We start from the raw sequence: 19196 nt of genomic DNA, 5'->3' as shown, positions 1-19196 counted from the left end.
AATAGATTAGAGTAGGGTAGGGTAGAACAGAATAGAATAGAGTAGAAAAGAGTAGAATGGTGTGGAATGGAGTTGAATGGAGCCAAATAGAGACAAATAAAGTAGAAAGGGCTGAGTAGAGCTGAACAGGGCTGAATAAGGTTCACTCGAGCCTAATTATGCTGAATTGAGCAGAATCGAGACGAATTGACCCAATTCAAGCCAAATAGAGCTAAATCGAGCCGATTCAAGCCTAATCACATGCAATCGCGTCGAAATGCGTTGAATCGAATAGATTAGTGTAGAGGAGGGTACGGCAGGAGAGGCTAGACTACAACACAACAGAACACAATAGAAAGAAGAGAATAGAATTAAGTAGAGTCGGGTCCAGTAGAATAGAGTCAAATCGAGTTGACGAGAGCTGAAAAGAGCCAAACAGAGCTGAATACAGCCGAATTGACCAAATTCAAGGTGAATCGAGATGAATCATGTCCAGTTGTTTGAAATGTGTCGAATCGAATCAAATGGATTAGTGTGGGGAAGGTAAGGTTAGGGTAGGGTAGAGAAGAATAGAATAGAGTAGAATAGAACAGAACAGAAAGAATCGAGTAGACTAGAGTCACATAGAGTCGAATACTGCCAAAAAGAGCCGAATAGAGTGGAAAAGAGCTGAATAGAACCGAATCGAGTTTAATGGAGGAGAAAGGAGATGAATCGAGCCGATATGACCCGAATCAGGTCGAATTCCGTTCAAGTGTGTCGAATAGCATAGAACAGATTACAGTAGGCTAAGTTAGGGTAGGGTAGGGTAGAATAGAGTGCAGTAGAACAGAACAGAAGAGAAGAGAACACAACTGAAAGAATAGAATAGGGTCGAGACGAGCAGAGTATAGAAGAGTAGAGTAGAGTAGAGTCGAATATTGCCGAATAGAGCCAAAGACAGCCAAATAGAGCCCAAAAGAGCTAAATCGATAGAAACCAAGACAAATCACGCCGAATCCCGTGGAATCATGCTGTATCGCGTCGAATCCCGTCGAATTGCATTGAATCTGATCAGTTCCAATCCAATCCATTAGAATAGACTAGAGTAGGGTAGAGTCCAATACAATACAGTAGAGAATAGTTTAGGATGGAGTAGAATGGTGTAGCATGGAGTCGAGTGGAGTCGAAAAGAGATAATAGAGTTGAGTAGAGTCTAACAGAGCCGAATAGAGCCTATTCGAGCTGACTAGAGCCGAATGGAGCCGATTAGAGCTGAATCGAACCGATTTGAGCCGATTGGGGATGAATGGAGTGGAAAGGAGCCGATTTGAGCTGAATCGCATCGAGATGCGTGGAATCGAATCCAGTAGAATAGATTAGATTAGGGTAGGATGGAATAGAGTAGAATTGAACACAGTAGAAGAGAATGGAAAGAATACAATAGAATAGAGTAGAAAAGGGTAGAGCAGAGCAGAATAGTGTAGAGTAGAATAGAGTAGAGTAGAACAGAGTCGAATCAAGCTGAATGGAGATGAAACGAGACAAATCGCGTCGGATGGCGTCGAATCCCATCGAATCAATTACAGTAGGGTATAGTAGAATAGCGTAGAATGGAGTAGAATGGTGTGCAATGGAATCGAGTAGAGTAGAAAAGAGCTGAAGAGAGCCGAAGAGGGCCGAAGAGGGCCAAATCGAGCTGAATTGAGCGAAATCGAGCCGAATCCAGTGAATCGAGCCTAATGGAGCCGAATCGAGCCTAATCAAGCCGAATCGACACTATTCGAGACAAATGGAGCCGAATGGACATGAATCACACTGATTCGGCCCCTAGTCGCCTCAAAATTTGTCGAATTCAATGGAATAGACTAGAGTAGGGGAGGTTCGGGTAGGCTAGGGTAGGGTAGAATGGAGTAGAATAGAATAAAACAGGACAGAACACAACAAAATAGAACAGAACAACACAGAACGAATACAGAAACGAGGAGGCTAGAGTAGAGTAGAGGGGAATAGAGTAGAGTAGAGTAGATTCGAACAGAGCCAAATCGAGCCGAATCGCGTCGAAATGGGTTGAATCAAATCCAATCAAATGGATTACACTACCTTAGAGTTGGGTAGCGTAGGGTAGGGTAGAATAGAGTAGACTAGTACAGAACACAGTAGAAACAATACAATAGAATAGAGAAGATTAGACTACAGTAGAATAGAGCTGAATAGAGCCAAATGCAGACGAAACGAGAGGAATCGTGTAGAAGCAATTAGAGTGGTGCTGGGTAGGGTAGAGCAGAATAGAGTAGAATAGTGTAGAATAGTGTGGAATGAATAGAATGGAGTAGAATGGAGTCAAATAGAAACGAATAGAGTAGAAAAGAGTCGAATAGAGCAGAATAGGGCCGAAGAACGCCAAATCGAGCAGATTCGAAGCGATTCAAGCCAAAACAAGCTGAATGGAGCCTAACTGAGCCGAATAGAGCCAAATCGAGCCGAATCGAGCCGACTCAAGCTTCATCGCCTCGAATCGCGTTCAATGCGTCAAATCCAATCGAGACGTATAGATTAGAGAAGGGGAGGGGAGGGCAGGGGAGGGTAGAATAGAACAGAGTAGAGTGGAATAGAAGAGATTAGAACAGAATAGAAGGAATAGAATCGAGTAGAATAGAGTGGAAAAGAGTAGAGTCGAATACAGTCGAATAGAGCCGACTAAGCTGAATAGAGACGAATGGAGCTGAATACAGCCGAAAAGAGCTGTATACTGCCGAATCACACCTAATCGAGCGGAATCAAGCAGAATCGCACTGACTGTCACCGAACAGCGTCGAATCGAATCAGGTCGAATCGAGTCGAGCCACATCGTTTTGAATCAAACAAGGTCAAATCGCTTCATATCGTGTCGAATCCCATGGAATCACGTCGAATAACTTCGAATCGTGTGAAACCTCAGAGAATCCTACTGAATCACGTCGAGTCGCATGGAATCTCATCAAATCCCTTCGGATCTTGCCGAATCCAGTCAAGTCATATCAAATCGCTTTGCACGGAATCGAATTGAATCCAATAGATTAAAGTAGGCTAGGTTCGGGTGGGGTGCCGTAGGGTCGGGTAGGGTAGAATAGAATAGAGTACAACAGAGTAGGAGAGAACAGAACAGAACAGAAAGAATACAACAGAACAGAATAGAGTCAAAGAGAGAGAACATAGCCGAATTGAGCCGAGTGGAGACAAAACGAGACGAATCACGTCCGGTTGCTTCGAATCGCGTCAAATCAAATCGAATCGATTAGAAGAGATGAGGGTAGGGAAGGGTAGAATAGAATAGAGGAAAATAGTGAAGAATGGTGTGGAATGGAATAGAATGGAATTGAACGGAGTCCAATAAAGACGGATAGATATGAATAGAGTACAAAAGAGTCTAATAGAGCAGAATAGGGCCGGATAGGGCCAAATAAGGCCTAATTGAGCAGAATCCAGCAGAATCGATGGAATTCGAGCCTAATCGAGCCGAATGGAGTGAAATGGAGTCAAGTCGAGCCGAATAGAGCCGATGCGAACTGAATCGAGCTGATTCAAGCCTAATCGCGTCAAATCGCGTGGAAATACGTCACATCGAATCTAATCAAATAGATTAGGGGAGGGGCGGGTGGGTAGAATAGAACAGAATAGTACAGAATAGAAAGAATAGAATATAGTACAGTAGGGTAGAGTAGAGAGAGTAAAGCAGAGAAGAGTAGAGCAGAGTAGAATTGAGTCAAATAGAGTCAAATAGTGCAGGATATAGCTGAAGAGAGACAATTCTGGCCGAATCGAGTCACATGGAAACAAAACGAGATGAATCACACCGAATTGCTTCGAATCGCATCCAATCGAATAGATTAGAGTAACGTAGGGTAGAGTAGAACAGAATAGAGTAGAATAGCGTAGAATGGAGAAGAGTGGAGTCAAATGGAGTCGAACGGAGACAAATAGAGTAGAAAAGAGTCGAATCGAGCCAAATAGGGCCGAATAAGGCTGAACCGAGTGGAAACGAGCTGAATTGAAGCGATTCGAGCCAAATCGAGCTGAATCGAGCCGACTCAAGCATGATGGTGTCCAGTCGCATCGAAATGCTTTGAATCGAATCAAATGGAAGAGATTAGAATAGGTTAGGGTAGGGTAGTTTATGATAGGAAGACTAGGGTAGATGCAAGTAGAACACATTAGAGTAGACAAGAGAAGGCTAGAGTAGAAGCCTAGACTAGTAAGCTGGACTAGTCAGCTAGACTAGTGGCATAGAGCAGTAGCCTAGACAACTAGTCTTGAATGGTACCCTAAGTCAGTAATCTGAACGAGTACCCTTGCCTTAACTAGTAGTCCTAACAAGTACCCTTGCCTTAAGCAGTAGTCTTCACTAGTACCCTTGCCTTCACTAGTAGTATGTCCTTAACAAGTAGCCTGAACGGGTACCCTTGCCTTAACCAGTACCCTCAACAAGTACCCATGCCTTAACTAGTAGCCTGGCCTTAACTAGTACCCTGGCCTTAACTAGTAGCCTGAACTAGTACACTTGCCTTAAGGAGTACCCTTGCCCGAACTACTCCCCTTAATTAGGACCCTTATTGAGTAACCCTAAGTAGTAGAGTATGGTACGGTGGGGTAGCATAGGGTAGGGAAGCATACGGTGGAACAGAGAAAATAGAAGGAAATAGAATAGAACAGCATAGGTCAGGGTAGGTTAGCTTAGTGCAGGGTATGGTAGAGTAGCATAGGATGGAATAGAGAAAATAGAAAAGGAGACTAGAAAAGAGCAGACTAGATTAGGATAGGGTAGGGTGGGGGAGGGTTGTGTAGAATACAGTAGTGTAGAATGGAATAGAATGGTGTGGAATGGAGTCGAATGGATTCGAACAGAGATGAATAGAGTAGAAAAGAGTTGAAGAGAGCCGAATAACGCTGAATAGGACCAAATATGGCCGAAATGAGCCGAATCGAGTCGAGTCGACCAGATTCGGGATGAATGGAGCCTAGTGGAGCTGAAATGAGCCAAATAGAGACAAACTGAACCCAGCAAAATCGAGCCAAAACACACTTAATTGCATCCTATTGCATCGGATCTCGTCGAATTCCATCAAATCCCACCAAACCGCATCAAATCTCGCGGAATCTCACCGAATCCCGTCGAATTGTCTCAAATCGGGTCGAATGGTGTCCAACTGAATGGAATTGAATTAAATTGAATAGATTAGAGTAGTGTAGGTTAGGCTGGGATTCAGTAGGGAAGGGCACAGAAGAATAGAATAGAGTAGAACAGAAGAGAATACCAAGAGTAGAATGGAGTAGAGTTGAGTAGAGTGGAATAGTCAGAGTCGGGTAGTGCAGAATATAGATGAATAGATCCAATTCAAGCCGAATCGATTCGAATGGAGAGGAAAGGGAACAAATCGTGATGAATCGAATTGATTAGAATAGATTAGAGTAGGGTAGGGTAGAACAGAATAGAATAGAGTAGAAAAGAGTAGAATGGTGTGGAATGGAGTTGAATGGAGCCAAATAGAGACAAATAAAGTAGAAAGGGCTGAGTAGAGCTGAACAGGGCTGAATAAGGTTCACTCGAGCCTAATTATGCTGAATTGAGCAGAATCGAGACGAATTGACCCAATTCAAGCCAAATAGAGCTAAATCGAGCCGATTCAAGCCTAATCACATGGAATCGCGTCGAAATGCGTTGAATCGAATAGATTAGTGTAGAGGAGGGTACGGCAGGAGAGGCTAGACTACAACACAACAGAACACAATAGAAAGAAGAGAATAGAATTAAGTAGAGTCGGGTCCAGTAGAATAGAGTCAAATCGAGTTGACGAGAGCTGAAAAGAGCCAAACAGAGCTGAATACAGCCGAATTGACCAAATTCAAGGTGAATCGAGATGAATCAAGTCCAGTCGTTTGAAATGTGTCGAATCGAATCAAATGGATTAGTGTGGGGAAGGTAAGGTTAGGGTAGGGTAGAGAAGAATAGAATAGAGTAGAATAGAACAGAACAAAAAGAATCGAGTAGAGTCACATAGAGTCGAATACTGCCAAAAAGAGCCGAATAGAGTGGAAAAGAGCTGAATAGAACCGAATCGAGTTTAATGGAGGAGAAAGGAGATGAATCGAGCCGATATGACCCGAATCAGGTCGAATTCCGTTCAAGTGTGTCGAATAGCATAGAACAGATTACAGTAGGCTAAGTTAGGGTAGGGTAGGGTAGAATAGAGTGCAGTAGAACAGAAGAGAAGAGAAGAGAACACAACTGAAAGAATAGAATAGGGTCGAGACGAGCAGAGTATAGAAGAGTAGAGTAGAGTAGAGTCGAATATTGCCGAATAGAGCCAAAGACAGCCAAATAGAGCCCAAAAGAGCTAAATCGATAGAAACCAAGACAAATCACGCCGAATCCCGTGGAATCATGCTGTATCGCGTCGAATCCCGTCGAATTGCATTGAATCTGATCAGTTCCAATCCAATCCATTAGAATAGACTAGAGTAGGGTAGAGTCCAATACAATACAGTAGAGAATAGTTTAGGATGGAGTAGAATGGTGTAGCATGGAGTCGAGTGGAGTCGAAAAGAGATAATAGAGTTGAGTAGAGTCTAACAGAGCCGAATAGAGCCTATTCGAGCTGACTAGAGCCGAATGGAGCCGATTAGAGCTGAATCGAACCGATTTGAGCCGATTGGGGATGAATGGAGTGGAAAGGAGCCGATTTGAGCTGAATCGCATCGAGATGCGTGGAATCGAATCCAGTAGAATAGATTAGATTAGGGTAGGATGGAATAGAGTAGAATTGAACACAGTAGAAGAGAATGGAAAGAATACAATAGAATAGAGTAGAAAAGGGTAGAGCAGAGCAGAATAGTGTAGAGTAGAATAGAGTAGAGTAGAACAGAGTCGAATCAAGCTGAATGGAGATGAAACGAGACAAATCGCGTCGGATGGCGTCGAATCCCATCGAATCAATTACAGTAGGGTATAGTAGAATAGCGTAGAATGGAGTAGAATGGTGTGCAATGGAATCGAGTAGAGTAGAAAAGAGCTGAAGAGAGCCGAAGAGGGCCGAAGAGGGCCAAATCAAGCTGAATTGAGCGAAATCGAGCCGAATCCAGTGAATCGAGCCTAATGGAGCCGAATCGAGCCTAATCAAGCCGAATCGACACTATTCGAGACAAATGGAGCCGAATGGACATGAATCACACTGATTCGGCCCCTAGTCGCCTCAAAATTTGTCGAATTCAATGGAATAGACTAGAGTAGGGGAGGTTCGGGTAGGCTAGGGTAGGGTAGAATGGAGTAGAATAGAATAAAACAGGACAGAACACAACAAAATAGAACAGAACAACACAGAACGAATACAGAAACGAGGAGGCTAGAGTAGAGTAGAGGGGAATAGAGTAGAGTAGAGTAGATTCGAACAGAGCCAAATCGAGCCGAATCGCGTCGAAATGGGTTGAATCAAATCCAATCAAATGGATTACACTACCTTAGAGTTGGGTAGCGTAGGGTAGGGTAGAATAGAGTAGACTAGTACAGAACACAGTAGAAACAATACAATAGAATAGAGAAGATTAGACTACAGTAGAATAGAGCTGAATAGAGCCAAATGCAGACGAAACGAGAGGAATCGTGTAGAAGCAATTAGAGTGGTGCTGGGTAGGGTAGAGCAGAATAGAGTAGAATAGTGTAGAATAGTGTGGAATGAATAGAATGGAGTAGAATGGAGTCAAATAGAAACGAATAGAGTAGAAAAGAGTCGAATAGAGCAGAATAGGGCCGAAGAACGCCAAATCGAGCAGATTCGAAGCGATTCAAGCCAAAACAAGCTGAATGGAGCCTAACTGAGCCGAATAGAGCCAAATCGAGCCGAATCGAGCCGACTCAAGCTTCATCGCCTCGAATCGCGTTCAATGCGTCAAATCCAATCGAGACGTATAGATTAGAGAAGGGGAGGGGAGGGCAGGGGAGGGTAGAATAGAACAGAGTAGAGTGGAATAGAAGAGATTAGAACAGAATAGAAGGAATAGAATCGAGTAGAATAGAGTGGAAAAGAGTAGAGTCGAATACAGTCGAATAGAGCCGACTAAGCTGAATAGAGACGAATGGAGCTGAATACAGCCGAAAAGAGCTGTATACTGCCGAATCACACCTAATCGAGCGGAATCAAGCAGAATCGCACTGACTGTCACCGAACAGCGTCGAATCGAATCAGGTCGAATCGAGTCGAGCCACATCGTTTTGAATCAAACAAGGTCAAATCGCTTCATATCGTGTCGAATCCCACGGAATCACGTCGAATAACTTCGAATCGTGTGAAACCTCAGAGAATCCTACTGAATCACGTCGAGTCGCATGGAATCTCATCAAATCCCTTCGGATCTTGCCGAATCCAGTCAAGTCATATCAAATCGCTTTGCACGGAATCGAATTGAATCCAATAGATTAAAGTAGGCTAGGTTCGGGTGGGGTGCCGTAGGGTCGGGTAGGGTAGAATAGAATAGAGTACAACAGAGTAGGAGAGAACAGAACAGAACAGAAAGAATACAACAGAACAGAATAGAGTCAAAGAGAGAGAACATAGCCGAATTGAGCCGAGTGGAGACAAAACGAGACGAATCACGTCCGGTTGCTTCGAATCGCGTCAAATCAAATCGAATCGATTAGAAGAGATGAGGGTAGGGAAGGGTAGAATAGAATAGAGGAAAATAGTGAAGAATGGTGTGGAATGGAATAGAATGGAATTGAACGGAGTCCAATAAAGACGGATAGATATGAATAGAGTACAAAAGAGTCTAATAGAGCAGAATAGGGCCGGATAGGGCCAAATAAGGCCTAATTGAGCAGAATCCAGCAGAATCGATGGAATTCGAGCCTAATCGAGCCGAATGGAGTGAAATGGAGTCAAGTCGAGCCGAATAGAGCCGATGCGAACTGAATCGAGCTGATTCAAGCCTAATCGCGTCAAATCGCGTGGAAATACGTCACATCGAATCTAATCAAATAGATTAGGGGAGGGGCGGGTGGGTAGAATAGAACAGAATAGTACAGAATAGAAAGAATAGAATATAGTACAGTAGGGTAGAGTAGAGAGAGTAAAGCAGAGAAGAGTAGAGCAGAGTAGAATTGAGTCAAATAGAGTCAAATAGTGCAGGATATAGCTGAAGAGAGACAATTCTGGCCGAATCGAGTCACATGGAAACAAAACGAGATGAATCACACCGAATTGCTTCGAATCGCATCCAATCGAATAGATTAGAGTAACGTAGGGTAGAGTAGAACAGAATAGAGTAGAATAGCGTAGAATGGAGAAGAGTGGAGTCAAATGGAGTCGAACAGAGACAAATAGAGTAGAAAAGAGTCCAATCGAGCCAAATAGGGCCGAATAAGGCTGAACCGAGTGGAAACGAGCTGAATTGAAGCGATTCGAGCCAAATCGAGCTGAATCGAGCCGACTCAAGCATGATGGTGTCCAGTCGCATCGAAATGCTTTGAATCGAACCAAATGGAAGAGATTAGAACAGGTTAGGGTAGTTTATGATAGGAAGACTAGGGTAGATGCAAGTAGACTACATTAGAGTAGACAAGAGAAGGCTAGAGTAGAAGCCTAGACTAGTAAGCTGGACTAGTCAGCTAGACTAGTGGCATAGAGCAGTAGCCTAGACAACTAGTCTTGAATAGTACCCTAAGTCAGTAATCTGAACGAGTACCCTTTCCTTAACTAGTAGTCCTAACAAGTACCCTTGCCTTAACCAGTAGTCTTCACTAGTACCCTTGCCTTCACTAGTAGTATGTCCTTAACAAGTAGCCTGAACGGGTACCCTTGCCTTAACCAGTACCCTCAACAAGTACCCATGCCTTAACTAGTAGCCTGGCCTTAACTAGTACCCTGGCCTTAACTAGTAGCCTGAACTAGTACACTTGCCTTAAGGAGTACCCTTGCCCGAACTACTCCCCTTAATTAGGACCCTTATTGAGTAACCCTAAGTAGTAGAGTATGGTACGGTGGGGTAGCATAGGGTAGGGAAGCATACGGTGGAACAGAGAAAATAGAAGGAAATAGAATAGAACAGCATAGGTCAGGGTAGGTTAGCTTAGTGCAGGGTATGGTAGAGTAGCATAGGATGGAATAGAGAAAATAGAAAAGGAGACTAGAAAAGAGCAGACTAGATTAGGATAGGGTAGGGTGGGGGAGGGTTGTGTAGAATACAGTAGTGTAGAATGGAATAGAATGGTGTGGAATGGAGTCGAATGGATTCGAACAGAGATGAATAGAGTAGAAAAGAGTTGAAGAGAGCCGAATAACGCTGAATAGGACCAAATATGGCCGAAATGAGCCGAATCGAGTCGAGTCGACCAGATTCGGGATGAATGGAGCCTAGTGGAGCTGAAATGAGCCAAATAGAGACAAACTGAACCCAGCAAAATCGAGTCAAAACACACTTAATTGCATCCTATTGCATCGGATCTCGTCGAATTCCATCAAATCCCACCAAACCGCATCAAATCTCACGGAATCTCACCGAATCCCGTCGAATTGTCTCAAATCGGGTCGAATGGTGTCCAACTGAATGGAATTGAATTAAATTGAATAGATTAGAGTAGTGTAGGTTAGGCTGGGATTCAGTAGGGAAGGGCACAGAAGAATAGAATAGAGTAGAACAGAAGAGAATACCAAGAGTAGAATGGAGTAGAGTTGAGTAGAGTGGAATAGTCAGAGTCGGGTAGTGCAGAATATAGATGAATAGATCCAATTCAAGCCGAATCGATTCGAATGGAGAGGAAAGGGAACAAATCGTGATGAATCGAATTGATTAGAATAGATTAGAGTAGGGTAGGGTAGAACAGAATAGAATAGAGTAGAAAAGAGTAGAATGGTGTGGAATGGAGTTGAATGGAGCCAAATAGAGACAAATAAAGTAGAAAGGGCTGAGTAGAGCTGAACAGGGCTGAATAAGGTTCACTCGAGCCTAATTATGCTGAATTGAGCAGAATCGAGACGAATTGACCCAATTCAAGCCAAATAGAGCTAAATCGAGCCGATTCAAGCCTAATCACATGCAATCGCGTCGAAATGCGTTGAATCGAATAGATTAGTGTAGAGGAGGGTACGGCAGGAGAGGCTAGACTACAACACAACAGAACACAATAGAAAGAAGAGAATAGAATTAAGTAGAGTCGGGTCCAGTAGAATAGAGTCAAATCGAGTTGACGAGAGCTGAAAAGAGCCAAACAGAGCTGAATACAGCCGAATTGACCAAATTCAAGGTGAATCGAGATGAATCATGTCCAGTCGTTTGAAATGTGTCGAATCGAATCAAATGGATTAGTGTGGGGAAGGTAAGGTTAGGGTAGGGTAGAGAAGAATAGAATAGAGTAGAATAGAACAGAACAGAAAGAATCGAGTAGACTAGAGTCACATAGAGTCGAATACTGCCAAAAAGAGCCGAATAGAGTGGAAAAGAGCTGAATAGAACCGAATCGAGTTTAATGGAGGAGAAAGGAGATGAATCGAGCCGATATGACCCGAATCAGGTCGAATTCCGTTCAAGTGTGTCGAATAGCATAGAACAGATTACAGTAGGCTAAGTTAGGGTAGGGTAGGGTAGAATAGAGTGCAGTAGAACAGAAGAGAAGAGAAGAGAACACAACTGAAAGAATAGAATAGGGTCGAGACGAGCAGAGTATAGAAGAGTAGAGTAGAGTAGAGTCGAATATTGCCGAATAGAGCCAAAGACAGCCAAATAGAGCCCAAAAGAGCTAAATCGATAGAAACCAAGACAAATCACGCCGAATCCCGTGGAATCATGCTGTATCGCGTCGAATCCCGTCGAATTGCATTGAATCTGATCAGTTCCAATCCAATCCATTAGAATAGACTAGAGTAGGGTAGAGTCCAATACAATACAGTAGAGAATAGTTTAGGATGGAGTAGAATGGTGTAGCATGGAGTCGAGTGGAGTCGAAAAGAGATAATAGAGTTGAGTAGAGTCTAACAGAGCCGAATAGAGCCTATTCGAGCTGACTAGAGCCGAATGGAGCCGATTAGAGCTGAATCGAACCGATTTGAGCCGATTGGGGATGAATGGAGTGGAAAGGAGCCGATTTGAGCTGAATCGCATCGAGATGCGTGGAATCGAATCCAGTAGAATAGATTAGATTAGGGTAGGATGGAATAGAGTAGAATTGAACACAGTAGAAGAGAATGGAAAGAATACAATAGAATAGAGTAGAAAAGGGTAGAGCAGAGCAGAATAGTGTAGAGTAGAATAGAGTAGAGTAGAACAGAGTCGAATCAAGCTGAATGGAGATGAAACGAGACAAATCGCGTCGGATGGCGTCGAATCCCATCGAATCAATTACAGTAGGGTATAGTAGAATAGCGTAGAATGGAGTAGAATGGTGTGCAATGGAATCGAGTAGAGTAGAAAAGAGCTGAAGAGAGCCGAAGAGGGCCGAAGAGGGCCAAATCGAGCTGAATTGAGCGAAATCGAGCCGAATCCAGTGAATCGAGCCTAATGGAGCCGAATCGAGCCTAATCAAGCCGAATCGACACTATTCGAGACAAATGGAGCCGAATGGACATGAATCACACTGATTCGGCCCCTAGTCGCCTCAAAATTTGTCGAATTCAATGGAATAGACTAGAGTAGGGGAGGTTCGGGTAGGCTAGGGTAGGGTAGAATGGAGTAGAATAGAATAAAACAGGACAGAACACAACAAAATAGAACAGAACAACACAGAACGAATACAGAAACGAGGAGGCTAGAGTAGAGTAGAGGGGAATAGAGTAGAGTAGAGTAGATTCGAACAGAGCCAAATCGAGCCGAATCGCGTCGAAATGGGTTGAATCAAATCCAATCAAATGGATTACACTACCTTAGAGTTGGGTAGCGTAGGGTAGGGTAGAATAGAGTAGACTAGTACAGAACACAGTAGAAACAATACAATAGAATAGAGAAGATTAGACTACAGTAGAATAGAGCTGAATAGAGCCAAATGCAGACGAAACGAGAGGAATCGTGTAGAAGCAATTAGAGTGGTGCTGGGTAGGGTAGAGCAGAATAGAGTAGAATAGTGTAGAATAGTGTGGAATGAATAGAATGGAGTAGAATGGAGTCAAATAGAAACGAATAGAGTAGAAAAGAGTCGAATAGAGCAGAATAGGGCCGAAGAACGCCAAATCGAGCAGATTCGAAGCGATTCAAGCCAAAACAAGCTGAATGGAGCCTAACTGAGCCGAATAGAGCCAAATCGAGCCAAATCGAGCCGAATCGAGCCGACTCAAGCTTCATCGCCTCGAATCGCGTTCCATGCGTCAAATCCAATCGAGACGTATAGATTAGAGAAGGGGAGGGGAGGGCAGGGGAGGGTAGAATAGAACAGAGTAGAGTGGAATAGAAGAGATTAGAACAGAATAGAAGGAATAGAATCGAGTAGAATAGAGTGGAAAAGAGTAGAGTCGAATACAGTCGAATAGAGCCGACTAAGCTGAATAGAGACGAATGGAGCTGAATACAGCCGAAAAGAGCTGTATACTGCCGAATCACACCTAATCGAGCGGAATCAAGCAGAATCGCACTGACTGTCACCGAACAGCGTCGAATCGAATCAGGTCGAATCGAGTCGAGCCACATCGTTTTGAATCAAACAAGGTCAAATCGCTTCATATCGTGTCGAATCCCATGGAATCACGTCGAATAACTTCGAATCGTGTGAAACCTCAGAGAATCCTACTGAATCACGTCGAGTCGCATGGAATCTCATCAAATCCCTTCGGATCTTGCCGAATCCAGTCAAGTCATATCAAATCGCTTTGCACGGAATCGAATTGAATCCAATAGATTAAAGTAGGCTAGGTTTGGGTGGGGTGCCGTAGGGTCGGGTAGGGTAGAATAGAATAGAGTACAACAGAGTAGGAGAGAACAGAACAGAACAGAAAGAATACAACAGAACAGAATAGAGTCAAAGAGAGAGAACATAGCCGAATTGAGCCGAGTGGAGACAAAACGAGACGAATCACGTCCGGTTGCTTCGAATCGCGTCAAATCAAATCGAATCGATTAGAAGAGATGAGGGTAGGGAAGGGTAGAATAGAATAGAGGAAAATAGTGAAGAATGGTGTGGAATGGAATAGAATGGAATTGAACGGAGTCCAATAAAGACGGATAGATATGAATAGAGTACAAAAGAGTCTAATAGAGCAGAATAGGGCCGGATAGGGCCAAATAAGGCCTAATTGAGCAGAATCCAGCAGAATCGATGGAATTCGAGCCTAATCGAGCCAAATGGAGTGAAATGGAGTCAAGTCGAGCCGAATAGAGCCGATGCGAACTGAATCGAGCTGATTCAAGCCTAATCGCGTCAAATCGCGTGGAAATACGTCACATCGAATCTAATCAAATAGATTAGGGGAGGGGCGGGTGGGTAGAATAGAACAGAATAGTACAGAATAGAAAGAATAGAATATAGTACAGTAGGGTAGAGTAGAGAGAGTAAAGCAGAGAAGAGTAGAGCAGAGTAGAATTGAGTCAAATAGAGTCAAATAGTGCAGGATATAGCTGAAGAGAGCCAATTCTGGCCGAATCGAGTCACATGGAAACAAAACGAGATGAATCACACCGAATTGCTTCGAATCGCATCCAATCGAATAGATTAGAGTAACGTAGGGTAGAGTAGAACAGAATAGAGTAGAATAGCGTAGAATGGAGAAGAGTGGAGTCAAATGGAGTCGAACAGAGACAAATAGAGTAGAAAAGAGTCGAATCGAGCCAAATAGGGCCGAATAAGGCTGAACCGAGTGGAAACGAGCTGAATTGAAGCGATTCGAGCCAAATCGAGCTGAATCGAGCCGACTCAAGCATGATGGTGTCCAGTCGCATCGAAATGCTTTGAATCGAACCAAATGGAAGAGATTAGAACAGGTTAGGGTAGTTTATGATAGGAAGACTAGGGTAGATGCAAGTAGACTACATTAGAGTAGACAAGAGAAGGCTAGAGTAGAAGCCTAGACTAGTAAGCTGGACTAGTCAGCTAGACTAGTGGCATAGAGCAGTAGCCTAGACAACTAGTCTTGAATAGTACCCTAAGTCAGTAATCTGAACGAGTACCCTTGCCTTAACTAGTAGTCCTAACAAGTACCCTTGCCTTAACCAGTAGTCTTCACTAGTACCCTTGCCTTCACTAGTAGTATGTCCTTAACAAGTAGCCTGAACGGGTACCCTTGCCTTAACCAGTACCCTCAACAAGTACCCATGCCTTAACTAGTAGCCTGGCCTTAACTAGTACCCTGGCCTTAACTAGTAGCCTGAACTAGTACACTTGCCTTAAGGAGTACCCTTGCCCGAACTACTCCCCTTAATTAGGACCCTTATTGAGTAACCCTAAGTAGTAGAGTATGGTACGGTGGGGTAGCATAGGGTAGGGAAGCATACGGTGGAACAGAGAAAATAGAAGGAAATAGAATAGAACAGCATAGGTCAGGGTAGGTTAGCTTAGTGCAGGGTATGGTAGAGTAGCATAGGATGGAATAGAGAAAATAGAAAAGGAGACTAGAAAAGAGCAGACTAGATTAGGATAGGGTAGGGTGGGGGAGGGTTGTGTAGAATACAGTAGTGTAGAATGGAATAGAATGGTGTGGAATGGAGTCGAATGGATTCGAACAGAGATGAATAGAGTAGAAAAGAGTTGAAGAGAGCCGAATAACGCTGAATAGGACCAAATATGGCCGAAATGAGCCGAATCGAGTCGAGTCGACCAGATTCGGGATGAATGGAGCCTAGTGGAGCTGAAATGAGCCAAATAGAGACAAACTGAACCCAGCAAAATCGAGTCAAAACACACTTAATTGCATCCTATTGCATCGGATCTCGTCGAATTCCATCAAATCCCACCAAACCGCATCAAATCTCACGGAATCTCACCGAATCCCGTCGAATTGTCTCAAATCGGGTCGAATGGTGTCCAACTGAATGGAATTGAATTAAATTGAATAGATTAGAGTAGTGTAGGTTAGGCTGGGATTCAGTAGGGAAGGGCACAGAAGAATAGAATAGAGTAGAACAGAAGAGAATACCAAGAGTAGAATGGAGTAGAGTTGAGTAGAGTGGAATAGTCAGAGTCGGGTAGTGCAGAATATAGATGAATAGATCCAATTCAAGCCGAATCGATTCGAATGGAGAGGAAAGGGAACAAATCGTGATGAATCGAATCGATTCGAATAGATTAGAGTAGGGTAGGGTAGAACAGAATAGAATAGAGTAGAAAAGAGTAGAATGGTGTGGAATGGAGTTGAATGGAGCCAAATAGAGACAAATAAAGTAGAAAGGGCTGAGTAGAGCTGAACAGGGCTGAATAAGGTTCACTCGAGCCTAATTATGCTGAATTGAGCAGAATCGAGACGAATTGACCCAATTCAAGCCAAATAGAGCTAAATCGAGCCGATTCAAGCCTAATCACATGCAATCGCGTCGAAATGCGTTGAATCGAATAGATTAGTGTAGAGGAGGGTACGGCAGGAGAGGCTAGACTACAACACAACAGAACACAATAGAAAGAAGAGAATAGAATTAAGTAGAGTCGGGTCCAGTAGAATAGAGTCAAATCGAGTTGACGAGAGCTGAAAAGAGCCAAACAGAGCTGAATACAGCCGAATTGACCAAATTCAAGGTGAATCGAGATGAATCATGTCCAGTCGTTTGAAATGTGTCGAATCGAATCAAATGGATTAGTGTGGGGAAGGTAAGGTTAGGGTAGGGTAGAGAAGAATAGAATAGAGTAGAATAGAACAGAACAGAAAGAATCGAGTAGACTAGAGTCACATAGAGTCGAATACTGCCAAAAAGAGCCGAATAGAGTGGAAAAGAGCTGAATAGAACCGAATCGAGTTTAATGGAGGAGAAAGGAGATGAATCGAGCCGATATGACCCGAATCAGGTCGAATTCCGTTCAAGTGTGTCGAATAGCATAGAACAGATTACAGTAGGCTAAGTTAGGGTAGGGTAGGGTAGAATAGAGTGCAGTAGAACAGAAGAGAAGAGAAGAGAACACAACTGAAAGAATAGAATAGGGTCGAGACGAGCAGAGTATAGAAGAGTAGAGTAGAGTAGAGTCGAATATTGCCGAATAGAGCCAAAGACAGCCAAATAGAGCCCAAAAGAGCTAAATCGATAGAAACCAAGACAAATCACGCCGAATCCCGTGGAATCATGCTGTATCGCGTCGAATCCCGTCGAATTGCATTGAATCTGATCAGTTCCAATCCAATCCATTAGAATAGACTAGAGTAGGGTAGAGTCCAATACAATACAGTAGAGAATAGTTTAGGATGGAGTAGAATGGTGTAGCATGGAGTCGAGTGGAGTCGAAAAGAGATAATAGAGTTGAGTAGAGTCTAACAGAGCCGAATAGAGCCTATTCGAGCTGACTAGAGCCGAATGGAGCCGATTAGAGCTGAATCGAACCGATTTGAGCCGATTGGGGATGAATGGAGTGGAAAGGAGCCGATTTGAGCTGAATCGCATCGAGATGCGTGGAATCGAATCCAGTAGAATAGATTAGATTAGGGTAGGATGGAATAGAGTAGAATTGAACACAGTAGAAGAGAATGGAAAGAATACAATAGAATAGAGTAGAAAAGGGTAGAGCAGAGCAGAATAGTGTAGAGTAGAATAGAGTAGAGTAGAACAGAGTCGAATCAAGCTGAATGGAGATGAAACGAGACAAATCGCGTCGGATGGCGTCGAATCCCATCGAATCAATTACAGTAGGGTATAGTAGAATAGCGTAGAATGGAGTAGAATGGTGTGCAATGGAATCGAGTAGAGTAGAAAAGAGCTGAAGAGAGCCGAAGAGGGCCGAAGAGGGCCAAATCGAGCTGAATTGAGCGAAATCGAGCCGAATCCAGTGAATCGAGCCTAATGGAGCCGAATCGAGCCTAATCAAGCCGAATCGACACTATTCGAGACAAATGGAGCCGAATGGACATGAATCACACTGATTCGGCCCCTAGTCGCCTCAAAATTTGTCGAATTCAATGGAATAGACTAGAGTAGGGGAGGTTCGGGTAGGCTAGGGTAGGGTAGAATGGAGTAGAATAGAATAAAACAGGACAGAACACAACAAAATAGAACAGAACAACACAGAACGAATACAGAAACGAGGAGGCTAGAGTAGAGTAGAGGGGAATAGAGTAGAGTAGAGTAGATTCGAACAGAGCCAAATCGAGCCGAATCGCGTCGAAATGGGTTGAATCAAATCCAATCAAATGGATTACACTACCTTAGAGTTGGGTAGCGTAGGGTAGGGTAGAATAGAGTAGACTAGTACAGAACACAGTAGAAACAATACAATAGAATAGAGAAGATTAGACTACAGTAGAATAGAGCTGAATAGAGCCAAATGCAGACGAAACGAGAGGAATCGTGTAGAAGCACTTAGAGTAAATTAGAGTGGTGTTGGGTAGGGTAGAGCAGAATAGAGTAGAATAGTGTAGAATAGTGTGGAATGAATAGAATGGAGTAGAATGGAGTCAAATAGAAACGAATAGAGTAGAAAAGAGTCGAATAGAGCAGAATAGGGCCGAAGAACGCCAAATCGAGCAGATTCGAAGCGATTCAAGCCAAAACAAGCTGAATGGAGCCTAACTGAGCCGAATAGAGCCAAATCGAGCCGAATCGAGCCGACTCAAGCTTCATCGCCTCGAATCGCGTTCCATGCGTCAAATCCAATCGAGACGTATAGATTAGAGAAGGGGAGGGGAGGGCAGGGGAGGGTAGAATAGAACAGAGTAGAGTGGAATAGAAGAGATTAGAACAGAATAGAAGGAATAGAATCGAGTAGAATAGAGTGGAAAAGAGTAGAGTCGAATACAGTCGAATAGAGCCGACTAAGCTGAATAGAGACGAATGGAGCTGAATACAGCCGAAAAGAGCTGTATACTGCCGAATCACACCTAATCGAGCGGAATCAAGCAGAATCGCACTGACTGTCACCGAACAGCGTCGAATCGAATCAGGTCGAATCGAGTCGAGCCACATCGTTTTGAATCAAACAAGGTCAAATCGCTTCATATCGTGTCGAATCCCACGGAATCACGTCGAATAACTTCGAATCGTGTGAAACCTCAGAGAATCCTACTGAATCACGTCGAGTCGCATGGAATCTCATCAAGTCCCTTCGGATCTTGCCGAATCCAGTCAAGTCATATCAAATCGCTTTGCACGGAATCGAATTG

This window comes from Loxodonta africana, assembly GCF_030014295.1.
Source record: "Loxodonta africana isolate mLoxAfr1 chromosome 14 unlocalized genomic scaffold, mLoxAfr1.hap2 SUPER_14_unloc_1, whole genome shotgun sequence".
NCBI lineage: Eukaryota > Metazoa > Chordata > Mammalia > Proboscidea > Elephantidae > Loxodonta > Loxodonta africana.
This window is presented reverse-complemented; position numbering follows the sequence as displayed.